Source organism: Babylonia areolata, chromosome 26, assembly GCF_041734735.1.
Source record: "Babylonia areolata isolate BAREFJ2019XMU chromosome 26, ASM4173473v1, whole genome shotgun sequence".
NCBI lineage: Eukaryota > Metazoa > Mollusca > Gastropoda > Neogastropoda > Buccinidae > Babylonia > Babylonia areolata.
The window spans coordinates 8,998,736-9,014,904 of NC_134901.1; the positions used below are offsets into that span (position 1 = coordinate 8,998,736).

General features: G+C 46.8%; 1 pseudogene across 1 annotated transcript in view; it reads right to left on the reverse strand.

The window, feature by feature from the left end:
- Positions 1-1,095: 1,095 nt before the first annotated feature.
- Positions 1,096-16,169, reverse strand: part of LOC143300730 (uncharacterized) — a 107,954-nt pseudogene continuing 92,880 nt past the window's right edge. The window contains exon 6 of the transcript XR_013057687.1: positions 1,096-6,397. The product of XR_013057687.1 is annotated as an uncharacterized LOC143300730 (transcript). The remainder of the gene's footprint in view (positions 6,398-16,169) is intronic.

Genomic DNA, 16,169 nt, shown 5'->3' on the forward strand with positions numbered 1-16,169 from the left:
TAAATGCATGCCTAACCGAGCTGTTTTGACGAAACAAAAATTGATGTTCGACAGAGCTGTTCCTTGGAAAAACAACAACAACACATGTTTTTGATAGTGTTGCTTTGGTATTTAGAGAGGGAAAAAAATCTGTTTGATAGCGCTGTTGAATTTAAAATAAAATTCCCTGACATCTCTTGCTTTGACAGAGCTGTCACTACTACCAAGTGTTAATGTGGTATCTGACTTTAGTTGGCGAAGGTTTTGAAAACGTCAGGAGAGGACTGATACTGATACTTTCTATGCCAAGACACAATGGATACGAATTCACTGCCTCGATAGCCATAAACCGCTATGGGAACTTTGATCTTTATAGCGAAATCAACATTAATGACTCGCCATGGGTCCCACCATTTTACCCGTACAGGGGCGCGACCCTGGTGCACTCTGGACTTCCGGGAGGGCCGGTGATGACCTCAGGTCCTACTATCCTCCCCGGACTCAGCCCAGCACCGCTTACCCACTACTTCCCGTGATCTACTGGGGATGCGCAAAGAAAATAACATTTCAAATGCATAAAAGTTGGCAAAGACAGGGCGACAAGATAATGGGCTTCTCTCAGGAAATGGTAGCCATTGTCAATCAGCCAGTAATCAGCTCCTGCTGGAAGTGGCGTTTGATTGGCTAGCACACATGTAATTAGCCGCGAATTTCGGCTAAATACAACAGTCCAATAGGCCTAGTTTGCATCACTTTGACACCTTAATGTTTCGAACTACAACCGTCAGATTTCAGGACAGAAGAAGAGGAATTAGGAAAAAAACAACATCATCATCAAAGTACTTGATCCAGTGTTCCTTCTTCTGTGCGAATTAATACTCTGTGCAGACGTTTAACAAAAAGTGTGTTTAGTTCAAGCAAGACTCGCAGTAAGTTACCGTTTTAGTTTGCTAATGATTTGAAACTGGGCACCTTTGTGGCATGCTCACGTGCACATTTTGACTGTAGACAGACACAAAATGACCAGCGCACAAGGCACCAGCATATCGGGCAATATTTCAGTCACAAGAGATAGTGAGAGAGAGAAAGAGAAAGAGAGAGAAGACCACACCAGGCTAGTTTCATAACCGAGTTTACTTTCTGCAGGATTAGAATTGAAGCGTCGATTATTTTCTTCACAGAACTTGACCGCCACACACATGTAACAATCAATCAATCAGCCACACACATAGATCAAGGGAACTATCAAACAATACCTTTCTTGTCAGCACAGTCTTGAGAAATGTGAAAGCAAGTGTGCGAGACTGTGCGTTGTGTTGTATGCATGTATGTGTGTGTGTAGTGTTGTGTTAAAGTGTAAAGTGTGTGTGTGTGTGAGTGTGTGTGTGTGTGACAGAGAGAGAGAGAGAGATAGAAAAAGTGCCACAGAAAATAGAAACTGATGGACAAAGGAACATACACACACACACACACACACTGGATGGACCTTTCGAATTAATCACAATGCTTCTCAGTTCAATGGAAAAAAACAGACCCAGTCCCTCTCAGTCCCTTCACACAGTGTAGTAGTAGGTGGCATCATCATCATCATCATCACCAATCTCTTTACAATTGCACACAGAAGAAATTATAAAACAACAACAACAAAAACCTTTCATCTTCACTGGCAAATTGTTTTTTCTCCACAAACCCCTTCCCCTACTCTCTCCCATGCATGAAAATCACACATATTCATTCACACGCATGCAAACTTTTTCTTCTTTTTTTTTTTTTTTTTTTTTTTTAAAACATCTTTTACACACATATATATGTATATATATCCTGAAGTTACACAACGCCATTTTCTCTAAAAATGGTGATGGAGCGGGGGGGAGAAGGGATCTTGAGATGCTTGGTGGAAGGAGTTGCAGGGACAGGGGTGTCGCAAATTTCCTTACACCAAGTCCAACAGGTTGTTTTTTTCCCCCCTTCTTCTTTTTTTTCTTTAAAAAAACAACAACAACATTTAATGCACAATAAATCCTTTGACATCAAGGCTTGGGGAAAAAATCTCCAAGCACACTTACATACTGTATAAACGTACAGTAAAAAAAAAAGAAAAAGAAAAAAAAAGAGCACTTGTTCTGTCTCAAGCATGCAGAGCAGACACACACATATCCTCTTGTAACTGTACTAAAAAAGGCACACACACACACACACAATCACTCATACCCATTAATACAATTATCTCTCTTCTCTTTCTCTCACACATACAAACATACTTGTAGAGCTACTCAATCACACACACACACACACACACACTCACTCACTCTTGACATCACTTGGCATGCCTCTTAATTATTGTCCTTTTGGTACATGTCTGTATCCGTGACTTGGAAAAGAGTGGGTTTGGGAATGGAAGGTGGGGAAAAGGAGAGTGTGAACCCTAACAAAGGACATTGCCAGGTTTGGGGAATGGGGGGGTGGGGAAAAGGAGAGTGTGAACCCTAACAAAGGACATTGCGAGGTTTGGGGAATGGTGGAAGGAGAGTGTGAACCCTAACAAAGGACACTGCCAGGTTTGGGGAATGGGGGGGGGGGGGGGGGGGGAAAGAAGGAGTGTGTGAACCCTAACAAAGGACACTGCGAGGTTTGGGGAATGGGGGTTGGGGAAAAGAAGGAGAGTGTGAACCCTAACAAAGGACACTGCGAGGTTTGGGGAATGGGGGTTGGGGAAAAGAAGGAGAGTGTGAACCCTAGCAAAGGACACTGCGAGGTGTGGGGAATGGGGGGTGGGGAAAAGAAGGAGAGTGTGAACCCTAACAAAGGACACTGCGAGGTTTGGGGAATGGGGGGTGGGGAAAAGAAGGAGAGTGTGAACCCTAACAAAGGACACTGCGAGGTTTGGGGAATGGGGGGTGGGGAAAAGAAGGAGAGTGTATTTGTATTTGTATTTCTTTTTATCACAACAGATTTCTGTGTGTGAAAATTGGGCTGCTCTCCCCAGGGAGAGCGCGTCGCTACACTACAGTGCCACCCATTTTTTTTGTATTTTTTCCTGCGTGTAGTTTTACTTGTTTTTCCTATCGCAGTGGATTTTTCTACAGAATTTTGCCAGGAACAACCCTTTTGTTGCCATGGGTTCTTTTATGTGCGCTAAGTGCATGCTGCATACGGGACCTCGGTTTATCGTCTCATCTGAATGACTAGCGTCCAGACCACCACTCAAGGTCTAGTGGAGGGGGAGAAAATATCGGCAGCTCAGCCGTGATTCGAACCAGCATGCTCGGATACTCTCACTTCCTAGGCAGACGCATTACCTCTAGGCCATCTAACATCGAACCCTAACAAAGGACACTGCCAGGTTTGGGGAATGGGGGGTGGGGAAAAGGAGAGTGTGAACCCTAACAAAGGACATTGCCAGGTTTGGGGAATGGGGGTGTGGGGGGGGAAGGAGAGTGTGAACCCTAACAAAGGACACTGCGAGGTTTGGGGAATAGGGGGTGGGGAAAAGAAGGAGAGTGTGAACCCTAACAAAGGACATTGCCAGGTTTGGGGAATGGGGGGATGGGGGGGGGGGGAGGGAAGGAGAGTGTGAACCCTAACAAAGGACATTGCCAGGTTTGGGGAATGGGGGGAGGGGAAAAGAAGGTGAGTGTGAACCCTAACAAAGGACACTGCGAGGTTTGGGGGATGGTGGGTCTGGGGACAGGAAGTTGGGAGAGAACGCCACAGGTAATTCTTTCTGGCATTCATCAGAACAGAAAATCGTAAATGACACACACAATCTTATGTAAGCGCGTGTGTGTGTGTTTCTTGCAGTGGCAGTAGTAGCAACAACCACTGGATGAAAGCTTACAAAACTTCTTTTACAATTTTTTTTTCCCCCATTAACTCGACTAGGACAATGGCTCTCTTTTTTTTTTCCCCCCATTCACTTTGCACTCATGAAGGAACAAACAAACAAACAAACAACACCCGTTCAGAAGCTCACTGCACGATCTACACACACACAGATACACACGCGCACACACACAAATGAAGCAGCAGTTTCTTCTTATCTTCCTTCCCTCCTCCGGCTTTGAACTATCCTTGCCACTGGATCACTTTCATTCAATATGGGGGAAAAAAAAAAAGAAGTTTTTCTTGATCCTTACACACTCTCCCTTTTTTCTTTTTCCATACACTCTCCTTTTTTTCTTCTCTGCTCAGTTTATTTCCTTTATCTGTTTGTTGTTATTTTTCAGCAAGTGAAGATTCACATTTTTTATCCATTAATGACTGTTTCCTTCACATGATGTCATACCCTCCTCCTAAGAAAAAGCGTGGAGGAGAAATAATTTCTTAAAAAAACACAACACATCATAGTTATAATAATAATAATAACAACAATAATAACAATAAATTGTTCATAATAACTGGTGATGAAATTTTAAAGGTCGTCGTCATCATCATGTTGAGAAAAAAACAAACAAAAAACCCCGGACACCATCGATCATTCCTACTCAGAAGAATCCCCACTGTTGTTGTTGTTGTTGCTGTTCATGATGAAAGCAACTGAAGTCCCTGTGGAACTCGCAGTAGTGTTGGAGATGGGAGAGGAGGAATAGGAAGGAAGAGAGCAGTAGGAAGTGGCGGTGGTGGTGGTGGGACTGACGACAGAAGCCCCTTCTCTGCTGGGACTATTGTTGTTGTTGTTGTTCACTCCGGTTCCCCCCCTCCTCTTCCCTCCCTCCTTGTCCCCACTTCCTCCTCCACCACCTCTCCCCCAGTCCTGGCTGAGCACCACCATGTAGTTCGGGGACAGTGGTGACCCCTCTCCGGACACACTACTGCCGTCCGACTGACCACTACCACTACCGCCCCTCACCTCCCTCCCTCCACTGTTTCTTCTCTGGGTGTCACTGCCGCCGCCGCCGCCGCCTCTTCCACCTCCACCTTCCCTACTCCCCAAGTTCTCCTCCTCCCCCTCCTCCTCCACCATGACCACCAAAGATGACGGTGATGATGGCGACTCCGGTGTCGCCTCCGAAGAAGAATAAGGAGGAGGAGGAGGGGGCTGACGGGCCTGCACAGCACGGAGAGGAGAGCAGTCTGTTGGCGAGGGGGTGGTGGAAATGGTGGGTAAGGGGGCATAAGAGGGATGCAGTACACATCTTGCTCCTCCTACACCATCACCCTTACCCACCACCGCCGTCGTCGTAAAAGCACCAAGGACGCGGGATAGCGGCGACGACTGGGAGGCAGTAGTAGTAGTAGTAGTAGTAGTAGTAGCAGTGGCTGAAGAAAGAGGATCACAGTCTGTAGCAGAAGTAGGCGGCGTGATGACAACGTTGTTCGCGTTAGCATCACCACCACCACCACCACCACCGCTACACAGCAGTGGTGTCATCGTTGATGACGACAACGACTGCGGCGTCGACTGCTGGGAGTGGCAGCCGCGATGATGACGATGATGCTGATGATGCCGAACCCCGCCGCAATCCGTCGCCGCGACGCCGCCGCCACGATGCGTCTGTTGCTGAGAGGGGGAAACCAGCGCCACCGCCGAGGCTGACGAAGCAGGGTCACTCCGAGGCCTGGCACTGCCACTGCCGCCACTTCCGGCGGGCCCGGAGAACATAGTGTAGCAGCGACTGACCATCGGCTGACCCTCACTGTCCCGGATCAGCCGCTCCGGCACAATGGGGTACCCGCCCCCACCCCCGCCCCCAGCCCCCTGACCCTCCCCTCTGTCGCCGCCACGCCCCACACTTGGAGGAGGGGGAGGAGGGGGGGAGGACGGTGGGGGCAGAGGGCAGAAAGAGGAGGAGTATGAAGAATATGGGGAAGAAGAAAAAGGAGGAGGAGAAGGACCGCTGCCACCAACCCCAACACCACCCCCCACACCAAAACTTCCCCCAGTCGGGGTCAGGGAGTAAGGGGGAGGGCTCTCCCGGTCGAACACGGTCTTGTTGGGCGGCGGCTTGAACAGCTCCGACGAGTCGCCCATCCCGATCCCCCCTATCACGCCCAGCCCCATCCCGCCCCCGACACCGCCGAAGCTTCCTCCACTTCCACCTCCCCCGCCATAGCCACCACGCAGGGCCGCCGCAGCAGCGAGACGCGAGCGGCGACAGTCCAGGAGGCGGAGCTGGCTGGCCGAGTACCCTTCCTCCCCGTCAGGAGACACCGGGATGTTGGGCGGCAGAAGGCTGGCCTCGGGAGGGGGGTCCATCGCCACAGACTGCAGGCTGCTGGTGGTGGTGGAGGGGTGGGGGTGGTGGTGGTGGTGCCACGGGAAGTGGTGGTGCTTGTGGTGGTGGTGATGGTGGGAAGAGGAGGAGGAGGCGGAGGAGGAGCGCTGGTTGGTGGTGGTGGTGGTGGTGGTAGGGGGCAGGAGAGCCACGGTCTGTTCGTTGCTGCACTCCTGGGTGGAACAGCTGCTGGAGATCAGCCCCTGAAACATATATCATCACACTCTAGTTCAGATCTGCTGGTTTAAATAATCTTTAATTATTCAACAGTAACACATGATTACAATGCAGTCAAAGACAAAGGAGCACCAACAAGCTTAATAGCTTATACTGCGCTCACAACGTTGCACTTCAATTTTAACACGACGGCGAATGAAACATATCTGTATCAAGCTCAGTTCAGTTCAGTTTCTCAAGGAGGTGTCACTGCGTTCAGACAAATCCATATATATATATATATATATATATATATAATACACTACACCACATCTGCTAAGCAGATGCCTGACCAGCTGCCTAACCCAACGCGCCGAGGCATGCCTTGGGGAGAAAAGAAGAAAATTAGCTAAAACAAATTGATATTCTAAGTTACAGTGATTATTCCATGTGTACGACTGTGATTATATTCATTGTTATGTTTTGATCTATTATAAATCGACTTTTAAGCATTCTTTGTCTTTGATATAAATATTGATCAATACTCTGAATGAATGTGATTCTCGAGTACTGTTTGTGTTTTACACCACAGAGTAATTTCTTTTCAGAGATAATAAGCTGTTTTGTACATTTATATATGGTTTAAGGTGTTTTTTCCCCCCTTTGTTTTGTTTTGTTATTGTCTGGGGCTCGGCATGGGAAGGCAGTGGATTCATGTCCACTGTGTCTGGGGCTCGGCATGGGAAGGCAGTGGATTCATGTCCACTGTGTCTGGGGCTCGGCATGGGAAGGCAGTGGAATCATGTCCACTGTGTCTGGGGCTCGGTAAGGGGAAGGCAGTGGATTCATGTCCACTGTGTCTGGGTCTCGGTAAGGGGAAGGCAGTGAAATCATGTCCACTGTGTCTGGGGCTCGGTAAGGGGAAGGCAGTGGATTCATGTCCACTGTGTCTGGGGCTCGGTAAGGGGAAGGCAGTGGATTCATGTCCACTGTGTCTGGGGCTCGGCATAGGAAGGCAGTGGATTCATGTTCACTGTGTCTGGGGCTCGGCATAGGAAGGCAGTGGTTTCGTGTTCACTGTGTCTGGGTCTCGGTAAGGGGAAAGCAGTGGTTTCATGTCCACTGTGTTTGGGGTTTGGTAAGAGGAAGGCAGTGTTTTCATGTCCACTGTGTTTGGGGCTCTGCATGGGGTAGGCAGTGGATTCATGTCCACTGTGTCTGGGGCTCTGCATGGGAAGACAGTGGATTCATGTCCACTGTCTAGGGCTCGGCATGGGAAGGGAGAGGATTCATGTTCACTGTGTTTGGGGCTCGGCATAGGATTCATGTCCACTGTGTTTGGGGCTCGGCATGGGGTAGGCAGTGGATTCATGTCCACTGTGTTGGGGCTCGGCATAGGAAGGCAGTGGATTCATGTCCACTGTGTTTGGGGCTCGGCATGGGAAGGCAGTGGATTCATGTCCACTGTGTCTAGGGCTCGGCATAGGAAGGGAGAGGATTCATGTGTGTGTCTAGGGCTTGGCATGGGAAGGGAGAGGATTCATGTCCACTGTGTTTGGGGCTCGGCATGGGAAGGGAGAGGATTCATGTCCACTGTGTTTGGGGCTCGGCATGGGAAGGGAGAGGATTCATGTCCACTGTGTCTGGGGCTCGGTGGGAAGGCAGTGGTTTCGTGTTCACTGTGTCTGGGTCTCGGTAAGGGGAAAGCAGTGGTTTCATGTCCACTGTGTTTGGGGCTCTGCATGGGGTAGGCAGTGGATTCATGTCCACTGTGTCTGGGGCTCTGCATGGGAAGACAGTGGATTCATGTCCACTGTCTAGGGCTCGGCATGGGAAGGGAGAGGATTCATGTTCACTGTGTTTGGGGCTCGGCATAGGATTCATGTCCACTGTGTTTGGGGCTCGGCATGGGGTAGGCAGTGGATTCATGTCCACTGTGTTTGGGGCTCGGCATAGGAAGGCAGTGGATTCATGTCCACTGTGTTGGGGGCTCGGCATAGAAAGGCAGTGGATTCATGTCCACTGTGTTTGGGGCTCGGCATAGGAAGGCAGTGGATTCATGTCCACTGTGTTTGGGGCTCGGCATGGGAAGGGAGAGGATTCATGTCCACTGTGTTTGGGGCTCGGCATAGGAAGGGAGAGGATTCATGTGTGTGTCTAGGGCTTGGCATGGGAAGGGAGAGGATTCATGTCCACTGTGTCTAGAGCTCGGCATAGGAAGGGAGAGGATTCATGTCCACTGTGTTTGGGGCTCGGTAAGGGGAAGGGAGAGGATTCATGTCCACTGTGTTTGGGGCTCGGCAAGGGGAAGGGAGAGGATTCATGTCCACTGTGTTTGGGGCTCGGCATGGGGTAGACGGGGGCTCCAATCACCCCTCCTCTTTCTTCTTCCGCGCCGTTTTCATTTCCCCCAGCAACGCAGACTGTCATTAAATTTCATCGTTCTCAAACCCCGTCTAGCTTCTGGTGCAAGCGTTTGTGTGTGTCAGGCAGTCAATGTGTTGACCCGACCCCAAGTGTCTTTCATGCAGACACGCACGCGGGAATCGTCTCTGTTGGTAAGACGCTAAATACACCTGTGTCTGTCTAGAGGGAAGGAGGTAGGGGGGGCGGGGTGGGGGAGGGGGAGGAAGTGTTGTCAGGATGTAGCTTTGGTAGTGTTAGAGAAAAAAAAAAAAGAAAAAAAGAAAAAGAAAGGTGTGTGCTTTTCGAGAGAACAAGGGTGGTTCATCGCTGAAAAACACGGGTGTGGCTTTCACAGGCTGCTGGCTAATGCAGTTAACACCTCCCTCCTCAACCCGCCCTCCATCTGCAACACCCCCCCTCCCCCCCCCCCGCTCCCTTGACGTCAACCATGACGGATCCCCGAAGTATTCGTTTCTTCTCTTTTCTCGCCACCTGCCCATGCACACAAACACACGTACGCGCGCCGCGCAACCACATCCATGCACTGACACACGCCCCCCTCTTCCCCCCCACCTGTCCCCTTCACCACATCTCAAGCACACCGCTGTTGTTACTGAACCCCCCCAACCACCACCACCACCACCACACTGGACATGGCCGAACAACGGGCATACAGGCTTCTGGCTGTGCGTGAGTGTGCGGTGTGTGTGTGTGTGTGTCCTCATTTCCTCAATAAATCACTAAGTGTTTTTTGTTGTTTGTGTGTGTGTGTGTATGTGTGTGTGTGTGTGCGTGTGTATGTGCGCGCGCGCGCGCGAGCATGAATGCGTACGCACGCGCCTGCATTTCGTGCGGTGTCGTGTGTGTGTGTTGCCTGTGCGTGTCAGTACGTGCGTGAGTGCGTTCGTGCGCGCGCGCACACACATACATGTATGTACGCTTGAATACATAATTATTGATAATACTCATTTTAGAGCTGTTTGGATAAACTACTTCCTCGAAAGGAACTGCACTGGACTCCTCGAATCTGAAAATATACCATAATTGTAGACCTTTCTACAATATACAATAACCACTTTTTCCGAAAACGCAATAACACAGCCACAAATACGTGCTGAAACTCTACATAATGCTGTACATATCCACCATCTGCATCTATATTCTCATCCTCGGCTGTACTAAACGCACTCACGCACTCGCACACGCACACACACACGCACGCACGCACACGTGTGGTGACTTACTGAGGAAATGAGAACCGTCCTCAACACCACACTAAAGTAATTACCAGCGTCATGCCCAACGCAAGAATTTATTCCACATTATACCCTGCTCTGATCGGCGACAAAAGAGACAAGGTAGAGGTGGGACATCAAACACCTGCCTCTGGAACAGAACCAACCAGGTGCCCATCAGTGAGGAGATCAGGAGGAGGAAATGGGGCTGGATAGGCCGCCCACACCCTGCGAAAGCCTCCAGACGACACCACAAGACAAGACACTTGAATGGAACCCCCCAAGGAAAGAGGAAGAGTGGGCAGACCAAAGCAGACCTGGAGAAGAAGCACGGAGGATGAGATGAAGGCAGCCGGATGGGCATGGACCTGGCTGAAGAGGACAGCCCCCAAACCGAGTCCGCTGGAGGAGTGCTGTAGCAGCCCTGTGCTCCACAAGGAGTCAAGAGGCATAAGTCAGGTAAGTCAAGAGGTGGGATAGGGGTGTGAAAACACGTAAAAAATAACCCTTCTATCTCCACTTCCCTCTCCACTCCCATCACAAAACAAACAAGAAAGGCAAGGCCTTCAAAACTCACTTGTGATACACGTTAAAAAAAAAAAAAAATCTAATCGTTAAAATGTGTTCTGTATTTGTTATTATAAAGCTTCGGGTTAAAAAAAAAAAAAAAAAAATAAATAAAAAAAAAAAAAAAAAAAAAGTCCTGACGGCAGATTCGAACCCCACGTGTTCGGGTGAGAAGAAACTGTCTTACTCAATACACTATCGTGGCTCCTTAACTGACGTTAAAAAAACAACAACAACATTTAAACATGCTTTTTTTTTTCTTTTTTCTTTTTTTAAAGGGCGATAAATCGATTGCGGTATTCGCAGTGAGAACGCTGTTTAAAACATTATTCTGATGTATCTTGGGCATAAAAAAAAAAAAAAAAAAAAAAAAATCTTCTATGGCAATTCAAAATTCTTTTTAAGTCCGCGGTAAATGAGACGTGGCTATCGCCGCAATCACACTGCAACATTTAGCCGTTTTCTCTGGATCTAGATAGATGTACAAGTTTAGTTACACCCGCCGGGAATTGTACAACACGGTTGATTCAATTTCTCTTTTATGTTCATTCTAGTTTTATAGTTTTAAAGTTGATATGAAAATTCAGTATTTTGTTAAACTAATAACATGTAGAGCCAAGTGCAAGTACTTCTAAACGTCGTATGAAGTGAAAAGGACTTCATTTTGAGAAAAGTCAAGACTGGAAATTTTTACGTTTCATCAAGGATATTAACTCTCATGGTTTATTATTTTTAACTGTGAATCCCGACTGATTTTGTTGGTATTTTATGGCAGTTTGGGGCATAATCCAGTAAGTGATGAGGCTTTCATAAAACTTTCTCTGAATAAATATTCAACGGTCTCCTTCTCCAACTTTCCATCACATGTTATCGTGTATTGTCGATTGAATATAGGACTGAACGGGCAGGTCAACAACTTGAAACAAAATGGCGTCCTTCGCGTTCGCGTGAAATATGAGCACGCGCATTGAATATCTATAAATATGTGTACGCAATTGATTTTTGCCCATGACCTACAGAGCTCAGCCAATAGATCTATGAAGTCCACTCGTAGCATTGATTTTAGTATTTTCCGAAAAAGACCACTTGGGTGAATGAACATAGGGAAAGCCCTGTACACTGAGAGTAAAACACACAAGCTTTTTATGTATTGAGTATAATTTCAAAATGTAATGTTTAAGATGAGAAAGATCAGTTTAAAGCAAATTAAGTTCCCTAGCATTAATTACAGAGTAATTTCCCTTTTTTACTATCTGCAGCAAAGTTTCAGTTTCAGCAGCTCAAGGAAGCGTCACTGCGTTTGGACAAATCCATATACGCTACAACACATCTGCCATGCAGATGCCTGACCAGCAGCGTAACCCAACGCGCTTAGTCAGGCCTTGAGAAAAAAAACCTGTTAAATAAAATAAAATAAAATAATAATAATAGATAAATACATAAAAGACATGCGCCAGAAATATAACTTCCATGTTTAGCAATAGAAGTTCCTGTCTGAACAAAAAATGATAAAAATGAGTGCTTTTGTGTCAGAATATCTGATCAAAGTGCCAAGTTTAGAGAATAAAAAAAATATATAAATATAACAGTTAATTCAGTTTGCAGATAATTTGGCTTCTTTTTTAAATTTTTTTTGTACCCATCCCAGAGGTGCAATATTGTTTTACACAAGATGACTGGAAAGAACTGATTTTTTCCCTATTTTTATGCCAAATTTGGTGTCAACTGTCAAAGTATTTGCAGAGAAAATGGCAATGTTAAAGTTTACCACGGACGGACGGACACACACACACACAACCGAACACAGGGTTACACAAGTGAGTCAAAAAACAAACAAAATCAAAGAATTGCAGAGAGAGAGAGAGAGAGAGAGGTGGGGTACGGGGGGAAGGTAGACGAGAGATGAAACCTCTTATATATCTATCTATCTATATATATATATATATATATATATATATCAACGTCAAACTAAGATGGGATAAACCAGATCACTTCTCTCTCTCTCTCTCTCTGTATACCCAAACTAAAAAAAACAACAACAAAAAACCAACCAACCAACAAACAAAAACCAACCAACCAACAAAAAAAAACAACAACAAAAAAACAAAAAACAAAACAGCAACAACAAAAAAAAACACCCCCCCAAAAAACGAAAAAAAAAACCCACCTCAAAAACCCTCACATTAACAGAAGGACGCGAGCTGTGAACTAAGTGACTGGTCAGTATACAAGTTCAAGAACACCGCACCCCCCACTCAACTTGACCTTACTCGGGGGGCCGCGAACCGAACAGATCGTTAAACTCAACTCTAACCAAACATGTTAGGCATGCACTGATTGGCCCACATAGCTAGCACACACAGGCAACGGTAACCCAAATGTGGCACCCTCTGGCAGGGTAGAATCCACTGAGGTGTAAATATATATATATATATATCTATATATCTATAAATGATAGCTCAGAAGTAAACTCCCAAGTCGGTTTCACAATAGGAACAACCCACAGCCGCTTGCAGAATAATTTTGTTTAAAGCACGTTGGGCAGTCACAGTGGTCCCTAACTCTTTCCATACGAACGGCGAAAGAGACGACGTTAACAGCGTTTCACCCAAATTACCATCATCAAAATATTGCAAGCGGAAGGCTCTTATACTGAAGAGGTGAATGTTGACAAAGAATACCACAATTCTGACGACGGAAGCTAAAGGCTGGGTCATTCAGACACCCACTGGACATCCGATGGGTCTGTGTAGAGGAGAAGAGAGGACTGGCCGTACTTAGTGAGTTAACGTTTTCGCGGAGCCCGCATAATCAAAAATCCAGCCGAAAATATTGGGGAGGGGTGGAGAGAGAGAGGCTGGGGAAGAAGGGCAAACTTTCAGTTCAGCAGCAGCAGCAGCAGCAGCGGCAGCGGCAAGCAACACAGGGAAAACGAGTTAGGACGTCCGGACCTGGCTGGCTTGCCACCAAAAAAATGATAAAGCCAGGGCTGTTGGGTGCATACGTGCGCAGGTGCATGTCTGGGACCGCTAGGGGCGACGTTTACATAATACACAGGGTTCGTAAAAAGTTGTGGACTAGTTCATAAAAACAGGTATACTTTCATACATCCCCCCCCCCACCCCCACCCCACCCCTCGCCCAAATAATCGAGTTGCTTTGAATTATGCTGGGTGCATTACTATCATTATCGTGATATATGACTGGCCTCTCTTCGAATTATACAAACGACTATTTCAAGCGTACACGCACCATGGACAACCTTAAAACGATTTCAAAACTGGTGGTTTGGCCCAAAAATTACATTATAACAGTTTATTATATATATATTATATATATATATATATATATATATATATATATATATATATCTATATACATAACTGCTCTAGCTTTTCATTGGAAAAAATGGAACCATAAACAACAGCTGTAGTTTTTTCACTGGAAACTAAGAACGTAAAAAAAATAAATAAATAAAATAAAAAAATAAAAATAATTTTTAAAAAAAGGAGTAGTATTTTAGCAATGAGTGATGCTCATCACGCTGGCTGCACACACCGCTGTCATGACGAAAATGGCATCATCATTCCACCATGCCCCCGACGAAGGAAACTGCAAGTGGTCCTAAACTTTTTGTGAATCATGTACACACACACACACACACACACATATATATATATATATATAGAGAGAGAGAGAGAGAGAGAGATTAAAAACCTGGCGCACAGACTACACAGCAGCACATCTTTCTTGGTACTTCCTCTTTTCGGTATTCTCGACGGAAGAACGTTCGACCACAACTCGCACAGTATGTATGCGTACAGAAAGAGCGAGATTGAAAGGTGGGGGGGTGGGGGGGGGGGGGTGGAGAAATGAGAGAGGGGGGTGGGGGAGTGAGACAGAGAGAGACAGAGCAAAGCAGGGAAAGTTAGCTCTAGACAGCGATATAAAAGTGTATCTGTTATGTACACACACACACTCACAGAAGAGAGAGAGACAGAAATAGAGATTTAGAAAGATCTCTTGTGTGTACACAGCGGAGAGAGAGAGAGAGAGAGAGAGAGAGAGAGAGGGGGGGGGCAGTGGGAGGGGGAGGGAGGGAGAGAGAGAGATTTAAAGATCTGTTACGTGTACACCGCGGGGAGAGACAGAGAGAGAGAGACAGAGAGTTAAAGACCCGCTATGTGTACAACGCGGAGAGACAGACAGACAGACAGAAAGGGGTACAGACAGGCAGGCAGAGCAACCAACCACATGAAACTATAGAAGAGTTCGGTACCACAGTGCCTCGCCAACATACAGACACACAGCGAGTGTGACAGATAAACACATCAGGGAGACAGACAGACAGACAGTCTACTCAGTCAGAGTGTGACAGATAAACACATCAGGGAGACAGACAGTGACAGACAGTCTACTCAGTCAGAGTGTGACAGATAAACACATCAGGGAGACAGACAGTGACAGACAGTCTACTCAGAGTGTGACAGATAAACACATCAGGGAGACAGACAGACAGACAGTCTACTCAGTCAGACAGTGTGACAGATAAACACATCAGGGAGACAGACAGTGACAGACAGACAGACAGTCTACTCAGCCAGACAGTGTGACAGATAAACACATCAGGGAGACAGACAGTGACAGCAGTCTACTCAGTCAGAGTGTGACAGATAAACACATCAGGGAGACAGACAGTGACAGCAGTCTACTCAGTCAGACAGTGTGACAGATAAACACATCAGGGAGACAGACAGTGACAGCAGTCTACTCAGTCAGACAGTGTGACAGATAAACACATCAGGGAGACAGACAGTGACAGACAGACAGACAGTCTACTCAGTCAGAGTGTGACAGATAAACACATCAGGGAGACAGACAGTGACAGCAGTCTACTCAGTCAGAGTGTGACAGATAAACACATCAGGGAGACAGACAGTGACAGCAGTCTACTCAGTCAGAGTGTGACAGATAAACACATCAGGGAGACAGACAGTGACAGCAGTCTACTCAGTCAGAGTGTGACAGATAAACACATCAGGGAGACAGACAGTGACAGACAGACAGACAGTCTACTCAGTCAGAGTGTGACAGATAAACACATCAGGGAGACAGACAGTGACAGACAGACAGACAGTCTACTCAGTCAGAGTGTGACAGATAAACACATCAGGGAGACAGACAGTGACAGCAGTCTACTCAGTCAGACAGTGTGACAGATAAACACATCAGGGAGACAGACAGTGACAGACAGACAGACAGTCTACTCAGCCAGACAGTGTGACAGATAAACACATCAGGGAGACAGACAGTGACAGCAGTCTACTCAGTCAGACAGTGTGACAGATAAACACATCAGGGAGACAGACAGTGACAGCAGTCTACTCAGTCAGAGTGTGACAGATAAACACATCAGGGAGACAGACAGTGACAGCAGTCTACTCAGTCAGACAGTGTGACAGATAAACACATCAGGGAGACAGTGACAGCAGTCTACTCAGTCAGACAGTGTGACAGATAAACACATCAGGGAGACAGACAGTGACAGACAGACAGTCTACTCAGTCAGACAGTGTGACAGATAAACACATCAGGGAGACAGACAGTGACAG